Raw genomic sequence first — 24,548 nt, 5'->3', positions numbered from 1 at the left:
ATTTACTTACAAGGCTTAGATGTTGGTGTTTTCTTTACCTTGTTAATAGAATATAGACTTTTTTCTTTTTCATTGGGAGATGGAGAGAGTCTGGGAACCCACAGGATAAGTTCCCCAAACATCATTAAGTAGCCAGTAAGGATATGTATGACATATGTCCTGCCTCTTTTTTCTATTCTTTGCTATACTCTATCCAAATAAAAATTCTTGAGTTCTTTATTCTTCATTACTATTCAATATTTTCAATAGCAATTTTACTTAATAAGCTTAGTTAATATTTTTACATCAACTGAACGATTACATTAAAATCAGCCCACAAATTCTACTGAAGTTGTCTTTTCTAATCTAATGCTTTCTTGCTTCGTAAGGCTACAACTAATGAAACACTTTAGACCTTGCTAGATTATTTTTAATCTATCAAATATACTGTTTGGAATAATTTTGGAATATTATTATTTTGAATTAGAACAGACCTAAAGCTTATAGATAAAACCTGATACCTTTCCATCTGCAGTAAGGCTAACAATTTTTAAAAAAGCTTTTTTTCTGGCACTTTCTTGCCCTAATATAGACCTTTTCATCTTTGGAGATCTGTTAAAAATTAAAAACAGCTGCACAAATCATAACTTTAGAGACAAATGATCTTATGTCAGTGAGTTATTCTCTTTAGGTGGTGCTTGGTTTTCTTGTCTATGATTAAGGTTGGTGTCCAACTTTTCTAGTAGAATTACTGCTTTTATTTTATCTGAGCTTTAACACTGAAAATTTATTCATGAGTTCAATTCTTAGTTTTAAAAACTAGAAGCCATTTGATATGGAGTCATGGATTGGAAGCAAACTTGTTACTTACCTCTTTCAATGTCTCATTCATGCAGAAACAACCTCTCTAGTATGAAAGAGAATTAAACACCCAGCCTCTTTAAAACTCTTGTAGTAACAGAGAACTTATTACATGAAGCATCCAGCCCATTCTTTTTAGGAAGCACTAGGGTAGGGGTGGATTGGGGTCGATCATAGTGTTGGAATGGGTTGAAATGCCATAATACTTACATTTAAACAAACCCATGTTTATGTGCTTCCATGCATTTATCTTATTTCTGTTGTTTTTGTACATATAGAACAAATCAGAGGCCCTCTTTTTCTATCAGTCTTTGCATATTTGAAGTTAGCTGCCATAGCTCCTAAGCTTTTTATTTTCTTAAGCTTGTGTCAGATGTTCTTTATATGAGATGGGTCACAGTTTTTATTATTCTCCTTTGGGCACGGTCATTTGTCACTGTCACTCCTTAGGGCACAGTGCTGCATGTGTGAATCTTCTTTTATTGGGATCTCTTAAGGTGCTGCATGATGAGTTACTCTCTGTCATGTTTGGAGTAAATGTGCCTTAGATAAGCTAAGTAAATGTACCTTAGGTAAATTTTTATGGCCAATTAGGAAATAGTCTCGTTGTTTTAAAAGTTGGTGTGAGTGTAGAATCATTTTGTATATAAGTACACAAATGGAATATAGATAATAAGAATCAGTCCTATGGTCAAGCCTCATAAAGATGGGACCATTTTTAAAACAGAATAATAACTCCAGTAGTCAAAGGACACCTCTGGTAATTCAATGGGCCCTTAAAAAGCAGGCATCCATTCACTCTTACATTAAGGCTCTCTGTCACCAGTGTAACTCAGTTCTTCTCCTGGGTCTACTCTTCATGATGTATTCCCTTTTCTTCTACCAGAATCAACTAAACAACCATCACCTCATATCTACAGTTCATGTCCTCAAAGGGATCTATTTGGTCTATGAAATCATCACTCTCTATTGGACAGAGCTTTTGTACCAGTGTATATTATAAGCTATGGTTTAACCTATCAATTGTCTTTCTTTAGGTTAGATGGCCACCCCTGGACCAATAAGGCATGGTCAGGAAAGAATTGGAACATGCAATATAAAATGTGACTTCCTTTTAATAAGGAAATACCTATGGTTGTCACCTTGTCAAGAGCACCGGGCACTGTGACATGGAGAGCCTTATGGATTCCTTTTGGGGATCAAAGGAGAATGAGAAGAAAAGAACACAACTCTACACCTGGATCAACTCATTGACTGTAAGTGAGATTAAGACAACTCTTCAGGGTCTTTTCTGAGGACAACTTCCTTAGGTCTTAAAATTCAGGAACATACTGTTGGTAACTAATTTCTAATCAATTAGAAATGCTCCAGATAAGGGAAGAGAAGGTGAAACCATTGCAGGGTATATGAAAAGCTTCATGAAGGCAGGTACACCTAGATACTCACCTTGAAAAAAAACCAAACCTAATACTAAGCAGACAGTAGGTCTCAATAAATGTAGATTGGTAAAAATCCCTTAAATGAACATGCAAGGACACCCCAGGATTGCCTTAAATATATATCTCTTAAAGGGGCAGTCTAGACATTGTCCAAATGGATAGCAGGAGATAAAATTCTATGGTGCCTGATTACTAAATCAACATTTTGATTACGTAATGATTTCCTATGTTTTGAAAGAGAAAAGTCAGATAATTACTTCTGAGCATATTCTATGGATATTATTTCACCCTAAAGATTAAGCTTTTTCTGTACCATCAAAACAACTTGAGACAATAGACAAAGGTTAAAATAAGTCTACTTTCCCCTTAGTTTAAAGAAGAATTTTCTAATGATAGTTGTTCAAATGTGAAATCAGCTTTTTAAGAGAAACACCTTTATTTTCAGAGGACTCTATGGGATGTCCATCTGACATGCATGTTGTGAAATGAATCCCACCATCAAATGGTTTATAAGGTCCTTCCTGAGGTTCAGTGATTGATTTGATTCTATCTATATTTATATTGTTTTTCTCTACATCAGCAATGGCAAATACGTGACCCAAGTACTATCAATCGCTCTCCCATGCCCATGGCAGACATCACTAATCAATACAGCTACTGCTAGCAAAGTGGAGTTAGCACTGTAGATGAAACTTCTTTGATGATGACCTTAGACTTTGCTTGTATTTGATTCTGTAGCCTCATTGTCTTAAATTGAGAATGTGGTGGCAATGTGGTTGAGTATTTTATGTCAAGTTTGCTGTAGATTCCAATACCCCTACTTACAGCTTTTCCTGAGTACAACTCAAATTAACATTTAACATGAAATCATCAGTCTTGGTCAGTTTCCAAATGCATTTATTTTGCTTTTTGCCCTGTTTTTCCCTACCTATGCAAAGAATTTTTTTTTTTGTTTTTTTATCCCTTTCAGGACTAACTTAGAACTTTCCTGAGGTAAATTAAAATTCATGTCCAAACCTCTGAAACCGAGATTTATTTCCCAGATTGTATAGTTTTTCATAGAGCAGGAATCTAAGCAGTATAGTTGAAAATCTCTTCTAGTCAATGTACTAAAGGAGTATTTCTGTCTAGAAATCAATTAGGTGGGGGAAAAGAAAATTCACTTGACCAATGAGGAATTGCGTTCTGATTTCAGTGATCATCAGTAAAGAACAGATCTACCTATATAAAAGGTATCTACTTATTGGAGAATTTTAATTAATTAATTCTGACCTGCTCCTCCCTGTTGACCACATACATGCACACCTGCTATTATCTCCATCTGCATATTTCATAGGAATTTGCAATCCTGTATGAGCAACCCTCCCAATATGAGTTTCATCATTTTCCTCTCTTTAAACCATCTCATCATCCTGCATTGTATATTATTCACTAACTTAACAAACACTGAGCATCCATACATGCTAGGAATTGTGAAATGCTGTAAATAGCAAGGGATGAGCATATCTAGTTCCTGCTATTATGAAGTTTATGATAGAGTAGATCTAGAATAAGTAATTACATAAGCGATTGGGCACTAAAGCTAGAAACAGAGATGTGCACACTCCTGTCTTTTGCTCAATCCTAACATTTAATAAATCACTATATTCCTCCAGATTATATTGTCTAAATCTCCTTTGAATTAGAATCTTCTGATGCATTCCTACTTTGACTGCCAGCGTTCACTCTCTTATCTCTCTCATTCTGCACCAATAAAATAACCACTGCTGTATTCTTCCTCAAATGCACTTTTCACATAACCATCACCAAATAATCTTTCTAAAGTGCAAAACCCACCAAAAAGCTGTATTTTTATTTTATTAAAAAAAATTTTAAGTTTATTTTTGAAGAAGAGACAGTGTGAGCAGGGGAGGAACAGAGAGAGAGGGAGACAGAATCCAAAGCAGGCTCCAGGCTCTGAGCTGTCAGCACACAGCCTGATGCGGGGCTCCAGCTCATGGACCGTGAGATCATGATTGAGTTGAAGTCAGACACTTAACTGACTGAGCCACCCAGGCACCCCTAAAAAGCTGTATTTTTAGAATCTAGTTTCCAAGATCCTTTACCCAGTCTGTAAAGCCCTCTGAGATTGCCTGCTGGAACGATTCCTGTACCTATCACTCTTTACTCCTTATATTTATGTTCTCACAACAACAAACATTTTCCACACACACATATTATATGCCACTGTGATTTTGCTCACAGTGTCCTCTCTGCCGGGAATGCCTTTTCTCTCTGTTTGGCTTCCCTAACTCTTTACTATCTTCTGACTCAAGATTTAGTTTTGAAATTTTTTACAACCCACCAAGAATTGAATCAGGAATTACATTATACTGCCAAAATACCTGGACATGTCTCATCATTGCCCCCACCTTTTTGTATTACAATTGTATGTTTATAAACCTGACACTCAAGGTAAATGTGTGGCTCAATCAGTTAAGCGTCTGACAGGCTCAGGTCATGATCTCATGGTTCAAAAGTTCGAGCCCCACTTTGGGCTCTGTGCTGACAGCTCACAGCCTGGAGGCTGCTTCAGGTTCTGTGTCTCCCTCTCTCTCTGCCCCTCCCCTGCTTGCACTCTGTCTCTCCTTCAAAAATAAATAAACGTTAAAAAAATTTTTTTTAAGTCTTTTTATAAAAAAATAAAAAATAAGTCTGACACTCTGACATGACTTTGGGATCCTTCATGACAAGGACTCCATCTTCTTTATCTTGGGGCCCTCAGAACTCATTTTAGAGTTTAACACAGACACCCTAGAAATACTTGTTTGATGTATGTATGAATTAATAATCTACAAACAAGACATCCACATCTGCAGAATACAGTATTTATTCATAAAAATCTATACACTTTTTATATAATATCTGTCCCACATAATGAACCAAGACTTGATAGTTAGATTGCATCTAATTCAACCAATAGTAGCTATGCAGGCAGGGCTGCTTTTTGGTTAATGCAAACACTATCTGGCTAAATAATTCCGGTTGATGTTTTTTAAAACAGAAAAAAAAAAACCCACTTTTACAGCTGTTTTAATGTATCATCAAAGCTCCAGGCTATCCTACATGTTGCACTGACTGACTTGATCCATCCTGCACCCTGCTTTAAGTCCAAACCCTGTCCTGCTTTGCATGTCTTCACCAACCAGTCCAAGCTGCTCTCCACTCCTGAGTTGACTTTAAGATCTATTTTGCCACTGACACATATACTATTTTGCTATTTATATATAAATCAATCTATCATAGGTGGAATAGACCAAGTAAGAAGATCAGAGATAGCTGTTAGTGTCCGCTTTATTCCAGGTTCTTCACAAGGATTATTTCCAAATTTCCCAACAACACTAGAAAATAGGCTCACATTAAGTCCCATTAAGAGATAATGAATCTAAGAGTTAGCCAAGTGAAACCAATTTCTTAGTAATCTGAGGCAGGTAATGTGGTGCCAGGATTTGAACACACATATATCTGACTAGGAAGTTCCCGTCTTTGCCCATTTCGTTGTGTGTATGTGGTTTGGTTTCCTTTTTTATAGCACACAGGTATACAGTAGAGGTGTGGGACCAGGTATAAAACTGAGTTGCTATGAGCCAGATTATTGGAAGCTAAAGGCAATTTGATGTGTGTGAATGAAAGGAGATAGTAGTTTCTTCCCTTAAACTAATCCTATCAAGTCAGCCTCTATGTGCAGGAGACCATATATATTTTAATGTATATCAAATGAATCTTCATGAAATTGAACAGTGTTATCTCCCTTTTTTAGATGAGGAAAGTATCTTGATTTAAATCAAAAAGAACATAGCGGAAGGGGAGGAAAAATAAGATAAACACAGAGGGAGAGAAAAACCATAAGAGACTCTTACATATAGAGAACAAACAGAGGATTGCTAGAGGTGAGGTGGGTGGGAGGATGGACTAAATGAGTGATGGGCATTAAGGAGGGCACTTGTTGGGATGAGCACTGGGTTATATGGAAGTGATGACTCACTAAATTCTACTCCTGAAATCATTATTACACTAAATGTTAACCAACTTGGATTTAAATAAAATTTAAAAGTGAAAAAAAGATCAAACAGGTAATATGGTATAACCAAATTAGATTTGTACCCAAGTTACTCTGACCCAAATTCCATGTTGTTCAGCACTTATGACCCTCAGTAAACACTCTGTACATGTAGCCATAGAGATTTTGGTTGACAAACTGTACATAAACACAAACGGCAGTGTTAACTCATTTTTCCTCCTGAGAGCCACTCTACAACCCACCTAATTGCCTTTGGATCTTTCCACCTCTAATTGTGCCTTTATTTTTTTTTTATTTTTTTTTTTTTTTGGTTTTATTTTTATTGTTCCCTGCTTCCCCCTCATTTTTTTTTTTATTTATTTATTTTTTTTATTTTTTAATATATGAAATTTACTGTCAAATTGGTTTCCATACAACACCCAGTGCTCATCCCAAAAGGTGCCCTCCTCAATACCCATCACCCACCCTGCCCTCCCTCCCACCCTGCCCTCCCTCCCACCCCCCATCAACCCTCAGTTTGTTCTCAGTTTTTAACAGTCTCTTATGCTTTGGCTCTCTCCCACTCTAACCTCTTTTTTTTTTTTTTCCTTCCCCTCCCCCATGGGTTTCTGTTATGTTTCTCAGGATCCACATAAGAGTGAAACCATATGGTATCTGTCTTTCTCTGTATGGCTTATTTCACTTAGCATCACACTCTCCAGTTCCATCCATGTTGCTACAAAAGGCCATATTTCATTTTTTCTCATTGCCACGTAGTATTCCATTGTGTATATAAACCACAATTTCTTTATCCATTCATCAGTTGATGGACATTTAGGCTCTTTCCATAATTTGGCTATTGTTGAGAGTACCGCTATAAACATTGGGGTACAGGTGCCCCTATGCATCAGTACTCCTGTAACCCTTGGATACATTCCTAGCAGTGCTATTGCTGGGTCATAGGGTAGGTCTATTTTTAATTTTCTGAGGAACCTCCACACTGCTTTCCAGAGCGGCTGCACCAATTTGCATTCCCACCAACAGTGCAAGAGGGTTCCTGTTTCTCCACATCCTCTCCAGCATCTATAGTCTCCTGATTTCTTCATTTTGGCCACTCTGACTGGCGTGAGGTGGTATCTGAGTGTGGTTTTGATTTGTATTTCCCTGATAAGGAGCGACGTTGAACATCTTTTCATGTGCCTGTTGGCCATCCGGATGTCTTCTTTAGAGAAGTGTCTATTCATGTTTTCTGCCCATTTCTTCACTGGGTTATTTGTTTTTCGGGTGTGGAGTTTGATGAGCTCTTTATAGATTTTGGATACTAGCCCTTTGTCCGATGTGTCATTTGCAAATATCTTTTCCCATTCTGTTGGTTGCCTTTTAGTTTTGTTGGTTGTTTCCTTTGCTGTGCAGAAGCTTTTTATCTTCATAAGGTCCCAGTAATTCACTTTTGCTTTTAATTCCCTTGCCTTTGGGGATGTGCCGAGTAAGAGATTGCTACGGCTAAGGTCAGAGAGGTCTTTTCCTGCTTTCTCCTCTAAGGTTTTGATGGTTTCCTGTCTCACATTCAGGTCCTTTATCCATTTTGAGTTTATTTTTGTGAATGGTGTGAGAAAGTGGTCTAGTTTCAACCTTCTGCATGTTGCTATCCAGTTCTCCCAGCACCATTTGTTAAAGAGACTGTCTTTTTTCCATTGGATGTTCTTTCCTGCTTTGTCAAAGATGAGTTGGCCATACGTTTGTGGGTCTAGTTCTGGGGTTTCTATTCTATTCCATTGGTCTATGTGTCTGTTTTTATGCCAATACCATGCTGTCTTGATGATGACAGCTTTGTAGTAGAGGCTAAAGTCTGGGATTGTGATGCCTCCTGCTTTGGTCTTCTTCTTCAAAATTACTTTGGCTATTCGGGGCCTTTTGTGGTTCCATATGAATTTTAGGATTGCTTGTTCTAGTTTCGAGAAGAATGCTGGTGCAATTTTGATTGGGATTGCATTGAATGTGTAGATAGCTTTGGGTAGTATTGACATTTTGACAATATTTATTCTTCCAATCCATGAGCAGGGAATGTCTTTCCATTTCTTTATATCTTCTTCAATTACCTGCATAAGCTTTCTATAGTTTTCAGCATACAGATCTTTTACATCTTTGGTTAGATTTATTCCTAGGTATTTTATGCTTCTTGGTGCAATTGTGAATGGGATCAGTTTCTTCATTTGTCTTTCTGTTGCTTCATTGTTAGTGTATAAGAATGCAACTGATTTCTGCACGTTGATTTTGTATCCTGCAACTTTGCTGAATTCATGTATCAGTTCTAGCAGACTTTTGGTGGAGTCTATCGGATTTTCCATGTATAATATCATGTCATCTGCAAAAAGCGAAAGCTTGACTTCATCTTTGCCAATTTTGATGCCTTTGATTTCCTTTTGTTGTCTGATTGCTGATGCTAGAACTTCCAGCACTATATTAAACAGCAGCAGTGACAGTGGGCATCCCTGTCGTGTTCCTGATCTCAGGGAAAAAGCTCTCAGTTTTTCCCCGTTGAGGATGATGTTAGCTGTGGGCTTTTCATAAATGGCCTTTATGATCTTTAAGTATGTTCCTTCTATCCCGACTTTCTCAAGGGTTTTTATTAAGAAAGGGTGCTGGATTTTGTCAAAGGCCTTTTCTGCATCGATTGACAGGATCATATGGTTCTTCTCTTTTTTTTTGTTAATGTGATGTATCACGTTGATCGATTTGCGAATGTTGAACCAGCCCTGCATCCCAGGAATGAATCCCACTTGATCATGGTGAATAATTCTTTTTATATGCTGTTGAATTCGATTTGCTAGTATCTTATTAAGAATTTTTGCATCCATATTCATCAGGGATATTGGCCTGTAGTTCTCTTTTTTTACTGGGTCTCTGTCTGGTTTAGGAATCAAAGTAATACTGGCTTCATAGAATGAGTCTGGAAGTTTTCCTTCCCTTTCTATTTCTTGGAATAGCTTGAGAAGGATAGGTATTATCTCTGCTTTAAATGTCTGGTAGAACTCCCCTGGGAAACCATCTGGTCCTGGACTCTTATTTGTTGGGAGATTTTTGATAACCGATTCAATTTCTTCGCTGGTTATGGGTCTGTTCAAGCTTTCTATTTCCTCCTGATTGAGTTTTGGAAGAGTGTGGGTGTTTAGGAATTTGTCCATTTCTTCCAGGTTGTCCAATTTGCTGGCATATAATTTTTCATAGTATTCCCTGATAATTGTTTGTATCTCTGAGGGATTGGTTGTAATCATTCCATTTTCATTCATGATTTTATCTATTTGGGTCATCTCCCTTTTCTTTTTGAGAAGCCTGGCTAGAGGTTTGTCAATTTTGTTTATTTTTTCAAAAAACCAACTCTTGGTTTCGTTGATCTGCTCTACAGTTTTTTTAGATTCTATATTGTTTATTTCTGCTCTGATCTTTATTATTTCTCTTCTTCTGCTGGGTTTAGGCTGCCTTTGCTGTTCTGCTTCTATTTCCTTTAGGTGTGCTGTTAGATTTTGTATTTGGGATTTTTCTTGTTTCTTGAGATAGGCCTGGATTGCAATGTATTTTCCTCTCAGGACTGCCTTCGCTGCATCCCAAAGCGTTTGGATTGTTGTATTTTCATTTTCGTTTGTTTCCATATATGTTTTAATTTCTTCTCTAATTGCCTGGTTGACCCACTCATTCGTTAGTAGGGTGTTCTTTAACCTCCATGCTTTTGGAGGTTTTCCAGACTTTTTCCTGTGGTTGATTTCAAGCTTCATAGCATTGTGGTCTGAAAGTATGCATGGTATAATTTCAATTCTTGTAAACTTATGAAGGGCTGTTTTGTGACCCAGTATATGATCTATCTTGGAGAATGTTCCATGTGCACTCGAGAAGAAAGTATATTCTGTTGCTTTGGGATGCAGAGTTCTAAATATATCTGTCAAGTCCATCTGATCCAATGTATCATTCAGGGCCCTTGTTTCTTTATTGACTGTGTGTCTAGATGATCTATCCATTTCTGTAAGTGGGGTGTTAAAGTCCCCTGCAATGACCACATTCTTATCAATAAGGTTGCTTATGTTTATGAGTAATTGTTTTATATATCTGGGGGCTCGGGTATTTGGCGCATAGACATTTATAATAGTTAGCTCTTCCTGGTGGATAGACCCTGTGATTATTATATAATGCCCTTCTTCATCTCTTGTTACAGCCTTTAATTTAAAGTCTAGTTTGTCTGATATAAGTATGGCTACTCCAGCTTTCTTTTGGCTTCCAGGAGCATGATAAATAGTTCTCCATCCCCTCACTCTCAATCTAAAGGTGTCCTCAGATCTAAAATGAGTCTCTTGTAGACAGCAAATAGATGGGTCTTGTTTTTTTATCCATTCTGATACCCTATGTCTTTTAGTTGGCGCATTTAATCCATTTACATTCAGTGTTATTATAGAAAGATATGGGTTTAGAGTCATTGTGATGTCTGTATGTTTTATGCTTGTAGTGATGTCTCTGGTACTTTGTCTCACAGGATCCCCCTTAGGATCTCTTGTAGGGCTGGTTTCGTGGTGACAAATTCCTTCAGTTTTTGTTTGTTTGGGAAGACCTTTATCTCTCCTTCTATTCTAAATGACAGACTTGCTGGATAAAGGATTCTCGGCTGCATATTTTTTCTGTTTAGCACACTGTAGATATCGTGCCAAGCCTTTCTGGCCTGCCAAGTTTCAAAGGAGAGATCAGTCACGAGTCTTATAGGTCTCCCTTTATATGTGAGGGCACGTTTATCCCTTGCTGCTTTCAGAATTTTCTCTTTATCCTTGTATTTTGCCAGTTTCACTATGATATGTCGTGCAGAAGATCGATTCAAGTTACGTCTGAAGGGAGTTCTCTGTGCCTCTTGGATTTCAATGCCTTTTTCCTTCCCCAGTTCAGGGAAGTTCTCAGCTATAATTTGTTCAAGTACCCCTTCAGCACCTTTCCCTCTCTCTTCCTCCTCTGGGATACCAATTATGCGTATATTATTTTTTTTTAGTGTATCACTTAGTTCTCTAATTTTCCCCTCATACTCCTGGATTTTTTTATCTCTCTTTCTTTCAGCTTCCTCTTTCTCCATAACTTTATCTTCTAGTTCACCTATTCTCTCCTCTGCCTCTTCAAGCCGAGCCATCGTGGATTCCATTTTGTTTTGCAATTCGTTTAAAGCGTTTTTCAACTCCTCGTGACTGTTCCTTAGTCCCTCGATCTTTGTGGCAAGAGATTCTCTGCTGTCCTGTATACTGTTTTCAAGCCCAGCGATTAATTTTATGACTATTATTCTAAATTCACTTTCTGTTATATTATTTAAATCCTTTTTGATCAGTTCATTAGCTGTTGTTATTTCCTGGAGATTCTTCTGAGGGGAATTCTTCCGTTTGGTCATTTTGGAGAGTCCCTGGCGTGGTGAGGACCTGCAGTGCACTTCCCCTATGCTGTGGTGTATAACTGGAGTTAGTGGGCGGGGCCGCAGTCCAACCCGATGTCTGCCCCCAGCCCACTGCTGGGGCCACAGTCAGACTGGTGTGTGCCTTCTCTTCCCCTCTCCTAGGGGCGGGATTCACTGTGGGGTGGCGTGTCCCGTCTGGGCTACTTGCACACTGCCAGGCTTGTGTTGCTGGGGATCTGGCGTATTAGCTGGGGTGGGTAGGCAAGGTGCACGCGGGCTGGAGGGGCAGGCTTAGCTCGCTTCTCCTTAGGTGATCCACTTCAGGAGGAGCCCTGTGGCAGCGGGAGGGAGTCAGATCCGCTGCCGGAGGTTTGGCTCCGCAGAAGCACAGAGTTGGGTGTTTGCGCGGAGCGAGCAAGTTCCCTGGCAGGAACTGGTTCCCTTTGGGATTTTGGCTGGGGGATGGGCGGGGGAGATGGCGCTGGCGCCTTTGTTCCCCGCCAAGCTGAGCTCTGCCGTCCGGGGGCTCAGCAGCTCTCCCTCCCTTTGTCCTCCAGCCTTCCCGCTTTCTGAGCAGAGCTGTTAACTTATGACCTCCCAGAGGCTAAGTAGCGCTTGCTGTCGGAACACAGTCTGTCAGGCCCCTCCGCTTTTGCCAGCCAGACTCGGGGGCTCTGCTTGGCCGGAGAGCCGCCCCTCCGCCCCGGCTCCCTCCCGCCAGTCCGTGGAGCGCGCACCGCCTCGCCACCCTTCCTACCCTCTTCCGTGGGCCTCTGGTCTGCGCTTGACTCCGGAGACTCCCTTCTGCTAATCCTCTGGCGGTTTTCTGGGTTCTTTAGGCAGGTGTAGGTGGAATCTAAGTGATCGGCAGGACGCGCTGTGAGCCCCGCGTCCTCCTACGCCGCCATCTTCCGGAACCCCCCTCAATAAAGGACTAATTGTGCCTTTAGATGATTGATCTTTAGACCAGTACGTAAGCCTTTTATTTTTTTTTTTTAATGTTTTGTTTATTTTGAGGGAGGGAGGGAGGTAGGGAGGGAATATCTCAAAGAGATCCACGCTGTCAGCATAGAGCCTGACCCAGGGCTTGATCTCACATATCATGAGATCATGACCTGAACCAAAATCAAGAGGACCCTCAACCAACCATGTGCCCCAATAAGTAGCCCTTTTAAAGACAAAATTAAAAAAAAAAACTATGCAGAGGAGTCACTAGACCGTCCCCTAGTATCCACTCACCTTTAACTTTGAGATGTAAATATATTTTTATTTACATTTTCCTAAGTAAACAGCAAAATGATTGAAATGATTGGAACCAACCTATTTGCTTAAAGAAAACAATAGTTTCCATTTCATTCACTTTTTAAAATTTTGCTTATTAGTGTGATCAGAATTTCACATGGATTATCTCATAACCACTTAAATGTTATGTTTTTTTTTTAATTTTTAAAGTATAATTGATATAATAGTTTGAGGAATACAACACATTGATTAAATAATTTTACATTACGGTACCCACCATCTGTCAGATTATAATATATCAACTATATTTGTGCTGTACTTTTCATCTCCACAATTTATTTTATAACTAGAAGCTTGTAACTCTTAATCCCTGTCATTGATTTTGCCCATCCCATTCCCCTCTGGCAACCATCAGTTCTGTGTACTTAAGGGTCTATTTGTTTTTTTGTTTGTTCATTTTATTTTTATATTCCACACATAAGTGAAGTCACATGGTATTTGGTTTTGTCTGATTTATTTCACTTAGCATAATATCCTCAGGGTCCATCCGTGTTGTCACAAATGACAAAATCTCATTCCTCTTTATGGGTAATATTCTATTGCGTATATATTTATATGTACACATGTATATGTACACAAAACATACACATGTATACACATATATACATATAGGTGCACATAGATACATACATATGTATACACACATATATGTAATCTTTTATCCATTCATCTATTGATGGAAACTTCGGTTGCTTCCATATCTTGGCTATTGTTAATAATTCTACAAAGGATAGGGGTACATATATCTTTTCCAAATAGTGGTTTTTATTTTCTTTGGGTAAATACTGACTAAAATTACTGGATCATATGGTATTTCTATTTTTAATTTTTTGAGAAACGTTTATACTATTTTCTACAATGGTTGCATCAATTTACATTCCCAACAAAAGTGCATGAGGGTCCCCTTTTCTCCACTTCCTTATCAACACTTGTTATTTCTTGTATTTTTTTTAATGTTTATTTTTGAGAGAGAGAGACAGAGCACCAGTGGAGGAGGGGCAGAGAGGAGGAGACAGAGAATCTGAAGCAGGCTCTGCACTGATAGCAAAGAACCCAATGCAGGGCTAGAACTCATGAACCATGAGATCATGACCTGAGCCAGAGTTGGACACTTAACTGACTGAGCAGCCCAGGTGCCCCTCTTGTATTTCTTACGCTAAGGATTGTGAATGGGTTGTGAATGGGGTGAGGTGATATCACATTGTGGTTTTGATTTGCCTTTTCTCAATGATTAGTGATGTTGGGCATCTTTTGTGTGTCTGTTTGTCATCTATATGCCTTCTTTGGAAAAATGTCTTTTCAGGTCCTCTGCCCATTTTAATGAGATTATTTGGGGATGTTGTTTTTGGTATTGGGCTTAAAGTTCATATATATATATATATATATATATATATATATATATATATATACACACATACACACACACATATGTATTTATAATATATATATTACATATGTATATTTTATATATAATATATATAATATATACATATATAATATACATTTTTTTAACCCTTTTTTGGATATATCAGTTGCACATACTTTTCCCATTCAGTGCATTGCCTTCTGGTTTTGTTGATGATTTCCTTTGCTGGGCAAAACTTTTGATGTAATCCCAATAATTTATTTTTGTTTCCCTTGCCTGAGGAAACATATCCATAAATATGCTGCCAATGCTTGTGTCTAAGAGATTACGGTCTATGTTTTCTTTTAGGAGTTTGATGGTGTCAGGTCTCACATACAGGTCTTTGACCCATTTTGAGGTTTTGAGGTGTGTGTGCACGTGCTGTAAGAAAGTTGTCTAGTTGCATTTCTACATAGCTCTCCAGTTTTCCCAATACTATTTGTTAAAAAGACTTTCTTCATTGCATGTTCATGCCTCCTTTATCATATATTAATTGACTGTATAAATTTATTTCTAGGCTCTCTATCCTGTTCCATTGATCCATGTGTCTGTTTTGGTGCCAGTACCATACTGTTTTGATAACTGTAGCTTTGTAGTGTATCTTCAAATCTGGGAGGTTATGCCTCCAGCTTCGCTGTTCTTTCTCAAAATTGCTTTTTGAGAAAGACCTTATTTAGGGTCTTTGGGAGTTCTATACAAATTTTAAGATTTGTTCTGGTTCTATAAAAGTGGCACTGGCATTTTGATAGGGATTACATTGAATTTCCTTTTTTGCAAATGTTTTTGAGAAGGAGCATGAGCAGAGGAGTGGAGGGAGAAGGAGAGAAAGAATCTTAAGCAGTCTCCACAATCAGTTGGAGGCTGACACAGAGCTCTATCCCACGACCCTGGGGTCATGACCTGAGCTGAAATCAAGAACTGGGCACTCAACCAACTGAGCCACCCAGGAACCCCTGGATTGATTTTCTAAAAGGCCTGGGGTGGTATGAACATTTTAATAATATTCTCCCAATCAGTGTGGATGGTACATCTTTCCATGTGCATTTTCCTCAATTTCTTTCATCAGCATCTTACAGTTTTCAGAGTATAGGTCTTTCACCTACTTGGTTAAAATTATCCCAGTATTTTATTCGTTTTGGTGCAATTGTAAATGGGATTGTTTTCTGAATTTATCTTTCAGCTACTGTGTTATTAGTGTATATAAATGAAACAAATTTCTGTATATACTAATTTTCTATCCTACAGTTTTACTGAATTCATTTATTACTTCTAATAGTGTTTTGGTAGAGTCTTTAGGATTTTCTATATATAGCATGATGTCACCTGCAAATAGGGACAGTTTTTCTTCCTTACAAATTTGGATGTTTTTCTTTCTTCTTGTCTGATTCCTACAGCTGGGACTTTGAGTACTATGTTGAATAAAAGTGGTGAAAGAGAACATACTTGGGGCACCTGTGAGGGTCATTTGGTCAAGTGTCCGACTTCAGCTCAGGTCATGGTCTCAGTTTGTGAGTTCAAGCCCCACTTTGGGCTCTGTGTTGACAGCTCAGAACCCGGAGCCTGCTTCAGATTCTGTGTCTTCCTCTCTCTCTCTGCCCCTCCCTTGCTCATGCTGTGTCTCTCTCTCTCTTTAAACATTAAAAAAAAAAAAAAAAAACACAGAACATACTTGTCTTGTTCCTGATGTTAGAAGTAAACCTTCAGTTTTTAATCATTGAGTATGATGTTAGGTGTAGTTTTGTTGTTATATGACCTTTATTATGTTGAAGTAGTTTCCCTCTAAACTTTGAGTTTTTATCATGAATGAACACTGTATTTGTCAAATGCTTTTTCTGCATCTATTGAGATAGTTATATGGTTTCTATCCCCAGCCCCTGTCTTTTTTTGTTTGTTTGTTTTTTGGTTAATGTGTTGTATCACCATAGATGTGTGAATATTGAACCACACTTAAATTCCCTGGAATACATCCCACTTGATCATGGTGAATGATTTTTTTAATGTATTGTTCAGTTTGGTTTGTTAATATTTTGTTGAGAATTTTTGCCTCTATGTTCATCAGGCATATTGGCCTGTAGCTTCCTTTTTCTGAAGTGTCTTTGTCTGGTTTTGACATCTGAATAATGTCCTTGTAGAATGAAGTTGGAAATTTTTCTTCCATTTTTGGGGAATTGTTTGCAAAGAATATGGATTAACTATTCATTAAATGTTTTGTAGAATTCATATACCTGTGAAACCATCTGGTCCTGGACTTGTATTTGTTGGGAACTTTTTGATTAATGATACAATTATGTTAGTAGTAAGCAGTCTCTTAATTCTTCCTAATTCAGTTTCTAGGAATTTATCCATTTCTTCTAGATTGTCCAATTTATTAACATATAATTTGTCATAATGGTCTCATAATTCTTTGTATTTCTATGGTATTAGTTATTCTTCCATCTCTGATTTGATTCTTGTTTTTAAGTCTAGCTAAAGATGTATTAATTTTATCTTTTCAAATAACTAGTACTGGGTTTCATTGATCTTTTCTATCTTGTTAATTTTTTCTCCAATATTCATTATTTCATTCCTCTACCAACTTTGGGTTTATTGTTCTTTTCCCAGTTCATTTAGGTGTAAGGTTGGTCTGATACAGATTTTTCTTTTTTCTTATAATAGGTCTGCATCACTACAACTCTCCCTCTAAGCACTGCTTTTGCTGGGTCCTGTAGATTGTGAAACATTGTTGTTTTGTTTTTTAATATTTATTTTTGGGAGGGGGAGGGGCAGAGAGAGGGAAACAGAGGATCCAAAGTGGGCTCCACGCTGATAGCTGAGAGCCAGATGCAGGGCTCAAATTCATGAACCGTGACATCATGACCTAAGCCAAAGTTGGACGCTTAACCAACTGAGACACCAAGGCACCTCTGTTGTTTTTTTTAATGTTCTTTGGTCTCCGTGTATTCTAAAATCCTTTAGAACATGTGGTTTAGCCTCCTCATGTTTGTGTTTTTTCCATTTTCTTTCTTGTAATTGATTTTTAGTTTCATGCCATGGTGCTTGGAAAAGATGCTTGATGTGGTTTCAATCTTGTTAAATTTATTGAGATTTGCTCCATGGCCTAACTTGATCTATCCTGGAAAATGTTACATGTGCACTTGAAAAGATGTGTATTTTGCTGGTTTTGATGGAATATTGTATGTATGTGTGTGTGTGTGTGTGTATATATATATATATATATATATATATATATATATATATAATCTGTTAGTCTATCTGGTCTAATGTGTCATTCAAGGCCACGGTTTCCTTGTTGATTTTTCTGTCTAGAAGATCTATTGATAGTGGGATATTAAATTCCTCTAATGGTCATTGTATTACTGTCAATTTCTTCTTTTGCTAATATTTTATGTATTTAGGTGTTCTTATGTTGGGTACATAAATATTTACAATTGTTACATCCTTTTACAATGATCCATCTACCATTTCTGTGGTATCAGTTATTTCTCCTCCATCTCTGATTTGAGTCCTTTGAGTCTGGCTAAAGGTTTATCAAAGAACCAGCTGTTGGTTTCACTGATCTTTTCTACTGTTTGTTTTTAGTCTATTTTATTGTTTTGTTTCTTTACTAACTTTGGGGTTTGTGGTTCTTTTTCTAGTTCATTTAGATGTGAAGTACCCTTCTTTGTCTCTCGCTGCAATCTTTGCTTTAAAGTTTGTTGTGTCTGGGGGTGCCTGGGTGGCTCTGTCAGTTGAATGTCCCAACTCCTGATTTCAGTTCATGATCCATGGTCGTGGGATGGAGCCCCACATTGGGCTCCATGCTGAGCATGGAGCCTGCTTAATATTCTCTCTTTTCTCTGCCACTTGTGTGTTCATTCGTGCTCTCTAAAATTAAAAATTAAATTAAAAATTAAATAAAAATAAAGCATATTTTTCTCTGATACAGGTATTGCTAACCTGTTACCTGCCCCCCCCCCACTTCCATTGGCATAGACTATCTTTTTCCATCCCTTCACTTTGTGTCTTATGTCTAAAGTGAGTCTTTTTTTTTTAATCCATTCTGCTACCCTGTGTCTTTTGATTGGAGCATTTAGTCCATTTACAGTTAAAGTAATTATTGATACATATATGCTTAGGACATTTTGTTAATTGTTTTCTGGTTGGCTTTGTATTTCTTCTTTCTTCTCTTGTGGTTTGATGGCTTTAATGGTATTTTTTAAACTTCTTGTGGATCTATTAAAGGTTTTTGATTCGTGATTACTGTTGGGTTTGTGTGTGGCATCTTAATCACTTAAATTCAAACACATTCTGAAAGCATTAAATTTTTACCCCCTTGTTTTTTGTGTATAATCTCATATTTTACATCCTTTTGTGTATTAGTTTTGTAGATATAACTGATTTTAGTACTTTAGTGTTTTCATCTCTGTACTGTAATTAATCTACATTTACTGTATGTTTGCTTTTACCTCTGAAATTTTTTCCTTTAATAATTTTCTTCTAGTTATAGCCTCTTTGTATTTAAAGAATTCCCTTAAGGTGCCTGGGTGCCTCATTCGGTCAAGCCTCTGACTTCACCTCAGGTCATGATCTCTCACTGCTGGTGAGTTCGAGCCCATGTTGGGCTCTGTGCTGACAGCTCAGAGCCTGGAGCCTGCTTCAGATTCTGTGTCTCCCTGTCTCTCTGCCCCCTCCCCTGCTTGCACTTTGTCTCCCTCCAAAAAATAAACATTAAAAAAGAATCCCTTTTAATATTGTTTAAAAGTCTGGTCTAATTGTGATAAAAATCCTTTAACTTTTGTCTGCAAAATTCTTTGAGTTCTGAATGATAACCTTGCCAGGTAGGGTATTCTTGGTTGTGGGTTTGTTAGTTCTCCCATCACTTTGAATATATCATGCTATTCCCAATTTGGCCTAAAAAAATTCTGCTGAAAAAGCAGCTGATAGCTTTTTGGGGTATCAGTGTATGTAATGGTTTCCCTTTATCTTTCTGCATTTAAAATGCACTCTTTATCATGAATCCTGGTGTGGACCTCCTTGGTATCATCTTATTTGGGGCTCTCTTGACTTCCTGGACCTAGATGTCTATTTTCCTTTCCCACATTAATTTCTTCAAATACGTTTTCTGCTGCTCTTCTATTTCTGGAATCCCTGTAATGTAAATGTTATTATGTTTGATGTATCAAAGTTCTTAATTTTACTATTGTTCTTTTTGCTATTCAGCTTTGTTGCTTTTTATTACCCTTTCTCCAAGATTGCTGATCTTTTCTTCTACAACTCCTAATCCACTGATTCCCTTTAGTCTGTTTTTCATTTTGGTTATTGTAGTCTTCAGTTCTGACTAGTTCTTTTGTTATTTTCTATTGCTTTGTTGAAGTTCTCACTGAGTTCATTTACTCTTTATGTATTTCTGATGAGTATCTCTATGACCACGCCTTTGAGTTCTTTATCAGGCATATTGCTGATACTTATTTCATTTAGCTCCTTTACTGTGATTTTGCCTTATTCTTTCATTTGGGGCATATTCCTGTATCCTCATTTTGTCTGTGTTTGTTTCTGTGTAGTAGGTAGGTCAACAATGTCTTTGCCCTCCTACCCTTTTTGATGTGGCTGTCTACACATCAGCTGCAGAAGATCTGTTCTGTGTATTCAGGTAATTTTCAGATGTAGCTGTTATCTCAGTGTATCCTTTGGATGATATTACTATCGGCCATGGTCCTGCTTTCAATGCTATATTTTATATATTATTTATGTACTCATTTTACGAATGAGGAAACTAAGCCTTTGCATAGTTAATATATTTTGCAGCTGGTATACAGCTGATGATTCAGAGGCTTAGCTAAAGAGAAACAGTACAACCCTAGTCATGTTAAATATGAATCAAACATCTACTTGTTCAATAGACATTTTTAAAACCAGGTTAATATCTAGCATCTATAAGAATTTGGACACTAAATGGGTAAGTGGCATTAATGAAGACACTTGTTGGGATGAGCACTGGGTGTTCTACATAAGGGATGAATCACTGGAATCTACTCCTGAAATCATTATTGTACTAATAGGTATATATATAAAATAAAAGCAAACTTTAGGATTAAAAAAAAAAAAAAGAACTCAGACATAGACAAGGAAAATGTAATAAATAGAAAATATTCTCTGATACAGCAAAATGAATGGATTATTATAATCTAGTTTAGCAAAACATTACATTCTAGCCATTGAGACTTCCCAAGTTGGTGTGGCAGGGGATCTGCCTCTGTGAAAATCAAATGAGTTTTGATGTTAAAGCACATTGTAATAGGTTGTAACCTGACACAAATTAAAAAAAATTATTAGATATATATGTGCACCATAGTTGACCTGATGAGACTTTGAATTTCCTTTTTTTTAAATTTCCTTTTATGAAAGATTATATTTAGAAAAGCTATCAGACATTTGGAAAATATAAATTGCATAATTGATATAAAAATGTATTAAGTAATTGATTCTAGTAGGAATTTTATGAATGATTAGGCAGTGAGCAGAGAATCTTACCAAAATTACCTAACGTATTATGATTTTACTTTAAGCTTGTTACTGATCTGTCAAAGAAAATCACTTCAATCATATATGTCTATACATCCCTTTCTCTATTACACATCAATCTATCAGCTAGTGGTATTTACATATTAGGGGAGCTTTCTAATATTATTTAATAACATAGAGATAGAGAAGTATATTTGTATTTTTGTTATTGTTAATAATACCTTTCCAACAGAATTTTACCAATTATGGCCTTAAGTGCAATTTCCTTTTGAGTAGTAATAGGTTTATCATATTGTTTCAATACAAGTACTGCTCTACCCAAGTCAGCCATGGAAGATGAGGAAACAAGATGGGATTTAAAGACTCAAAGCCAGGTTGACAGAAGTATCAGAAACTATGGTCATGAACCAGAGAGTTTCTAGTTTTAGTCTAGTCTCAAAGTGACATAAATGAGACCAGCTTTTCTTTTATTCCCCAGTTTGAGATAAAATTGACATAAATTTATACAGCATTAAGGTGTATAATAGTAGCTTTTCCAAAATATGTTCTCTATTTGAAGTCTACTATATATAGTAGACTCATATATAACATTAATACATTGCACACAGACACTAGATACTATATTATAAATTCTACATGGACAAAGACTATATTTTGTTCACTTTTTTACTTATTCACTCAACAAAGCTTTGTCATCTTCTCTGCATCAGGCTTCAAATGATTTGCACTCTAGTGGGAGATGCTTAAAAGTAAATAGACCCAATACAAAGTGATCCATGCTCAGGTCAGAGCAGCGTGCTGGAGAGGGCACACAGGAGACAAAGTCAGTATGAAAACTGTGCTGAAGGAAGGGCTTTCCAGGCAAAAGTACTATATTGGGAAATGAGGTTTAAATATTTCAGTAGAACCCACAGGATAGGGTATATATAAGAAAATGTGGTCAGAAATTAGACTGGAGAGTCAGCAGCTAGACCCTGAACAGATATAGATGTCATATTAAGAGTTTGTGCTTTATCCTAGATGAGCTAGAGAAATAGAAAATAGAAGTCAGAGACTGACAGACTAAGTTTTATTATGGTCTCTTTTTTATCAGAATGGAAGACATATTGGAAAGATACAAAACAAAGAATGAGGGTTTATGGTAGGGATTTAAGAGGGGAGGAATAAAATCTTAAAATATTTAGGATTAGAACTGATGTACCTTGGATGTAGTAGTAGGTTGAGAGAAAAGGATGAATAATTCAATTACTTGCTCAAGGTCTAACCTCATGCTTGACACAATGAAATCACTCAATAAGATGTTCACAGAATGAATGAGTAGAAAAGTAAATGAAGCCTAAACACCATCATTACTATCTCATTATCATCAATATCACTGACTGGATGCTTATTAGGCACCATGCTCTTGTTAACTTATTCAGCTATATTAACACAGTGGATACTCACAATAACCCTAAGTGATGGGTTCTATTAGATTTCCATTTTATAGATGGGAGAACTGAAGTTTGCTGAAGTTAGTAAGGAGAGAGTTCATGTCTTGGGTCTCATAAGTCTAAGTGGATAATTTTATCTCCTATAGTATTTTAGAAAGTTGACCTATAACCACTGTTTTTTTTAATTTAACCATGTTATTAAAAAAAAACCTAGTCTTAAATTTTTAAGAAGATCGCCTTCTATATTTTATAGACTATTCCAGACTTTGTCATGGAAAATGGATGGAACTCTACTCCAAGCCTAGAAACTTGGGAATATATAATCTGCCTGAAAGAGAGCAACGTTTCTTTTCATCACAGAAACAAAAACTAGGAGAAAGGTAACACGGTGCTTTGCATTCACTTGCTTCACCGTCACTAAAAATAACAGAAGTGATGCTGCATTTTTCTTCTCTCTATAATGAATGGCCTAATTGCATTTGGTAATTGCATATGACTGAGAATAATTTAATTGAAAATGAACTGTGGCTTTGCTTTTTGCAAATGCAGGCATCTTGAGTTTCTCACTGGTTTATTATGTCTTACTAGGCCTTGCCCCTATGAAGAGAGGAAGTCCCTCAACACTGGAGACCCCATGGATTTTCATGGAGGGGCATCTTGATTGACACCATAAATGTCGATAAGTCAGGGGCAATTTGATGTTATCCCTTGAGCTTTTTCACCTCCCTGTTACTGAAAAACATCTCATCATCATTATCATTACCATATTATCATTATCACAATTCCTGTATGTGTATGTTTGAGAATCGACAAAGCAGTTTCATTTACAGGTGGAAAAAAAAAACAGATATTTCTTTATTGCTTATGAAAAACCAAAATTCAGAGAAGTTAAGAGACTTGCCTAGATCACATACTTGAGGAACCACAGTTTGTACCTAAGAATCTAAACAAAGTGTTTTCCTACTATTAAGTGCCTACCTAAAGACCTAAAAAAAAAAAAAAAATCACAATATACATGACTTTAAAACACCTGAGGAAGGGAGCCAACAGGAATGTGATTTTAATTCAAGAATATTTTAAATTAAATAAGAATGTTTAATACGTAATGCCTAATAAGTCAGCAGCAAGCAATAATACGAAGAAGAAAATACAAATCAAAAGGTGGTGGGACGGGTGCCTGGGTGGCTCCTTCAGTTAAACATGTGACTCTTGATATCAGCTCAGGTCTTGATCTCAGGGTTGTGAGTTCAAGCCCTGCACTGGGTGTGAAGCCTACTTAAAAAAAAAAAGTGGTGGGCAAGGGACGATACAGAGGATTCACCACAGCAGGCTAACTGGTATGGCTTCTTACCTGCACCCAGACATTAGGAGCAGTACTGAAGACAGAAGCTGAGCAGATTCAATCCCAAGAATTAACACTATATGCCTCCAAACTGGAAAGAGTGCTGATCAGGAACTGGTGATCAGGCAGTCCTAGAAGATGTAAAGTAATATTCCATTAAGGTACAGTATATAGGTTTTCTTTTTCAATTTTTTATTGTGGTAAATAAACCCAACAAAATTTACCATCATAACCATTAAATACAAAGTTCAGTAGTGTTAAGTACATTCATACTGTAGTGTAACCATCACTACCCTCCATCTCCAGATTGCTTTTCATCTTGTAAAACTGAAGCTCTGTACCCATTAAATAATAACTCCCAGTTCCCCCTCTCCCATCTCCTGAAACCACCTTCTGTCTCAATGATTTTGACTAATCTAGGTACCTCCTTAAAATTTAATCCTAGTTTGTCTTTTTGTGACTGACTTGTTTCACTTGGCACTATGTCCTCCAGGTTTAGCCTATTGTAGTATATTCCAGAATTTTCTTTTCAAGGCTGAGTAATATTTCATTGTACATATATACCACATTTTGCTTCTCTGTCAAATGGACACTTGGGTTTCTTCCACATTTTAGCTATTGTGAATAATACTGCTATGAATATGGGTACCTTAGCTTGGGTTGCTGCAACAAAATACCACAAACTGGGTGGTTTAAACAATGGAAGTTTATTTTTCACAGTGCTAGACGTGGGAAAGTCTGAAATCAAGGTGCTTGGGAACCTCTTCCTTGCATGCTATAAGCTCACATGACCTTTCCTTATTACATGTGCAGGGACAAAGTCTTGTCTCCTCC

General features: G+C 37.2%; 1 long non-coding RNA gene across 1 annotated transcript; it reads left to right on the top strand.

Moving 5' to 3' along the window:
* The first annotated feature begins 1,881 nt into the window (after nucleotides 1–1,881).
* Nucleotides 1,882–23,091, top strand: LOC122228464. The gene is made up of 3 exons (XR_006206607.1): nucleotides 1,882–2,096; nucleotides 22,626–22,752; nucleotides 22,961–23,091. It is a non-coding gene; the product is annotated as an uncharacterized LOC122228464 (long non-coding RNA).
* The last annotated feature ends 1,457 nt before the right edge of the window (nucleotides 23,092–24,548 follow it).

The sequence above is a fragment of the Panthera leo genome, chromosome C1 (assembly GCF_018350215.1).
Source record: "Panthera leo isolate Ple1 chromosome C1, P.leo_Ple1_pat1.1, whole genome shotgun sequence".
Classification (NCBI taxonomy): domain Eukaryota; kingdom Metazoa; phylum Chordata; class Mammalia; order Carnivora; family Felidae; genus Panthera; species Panthera leo.
This window is presented reverse-complemented; position numbering and strand designations above follow the sequence as displayed.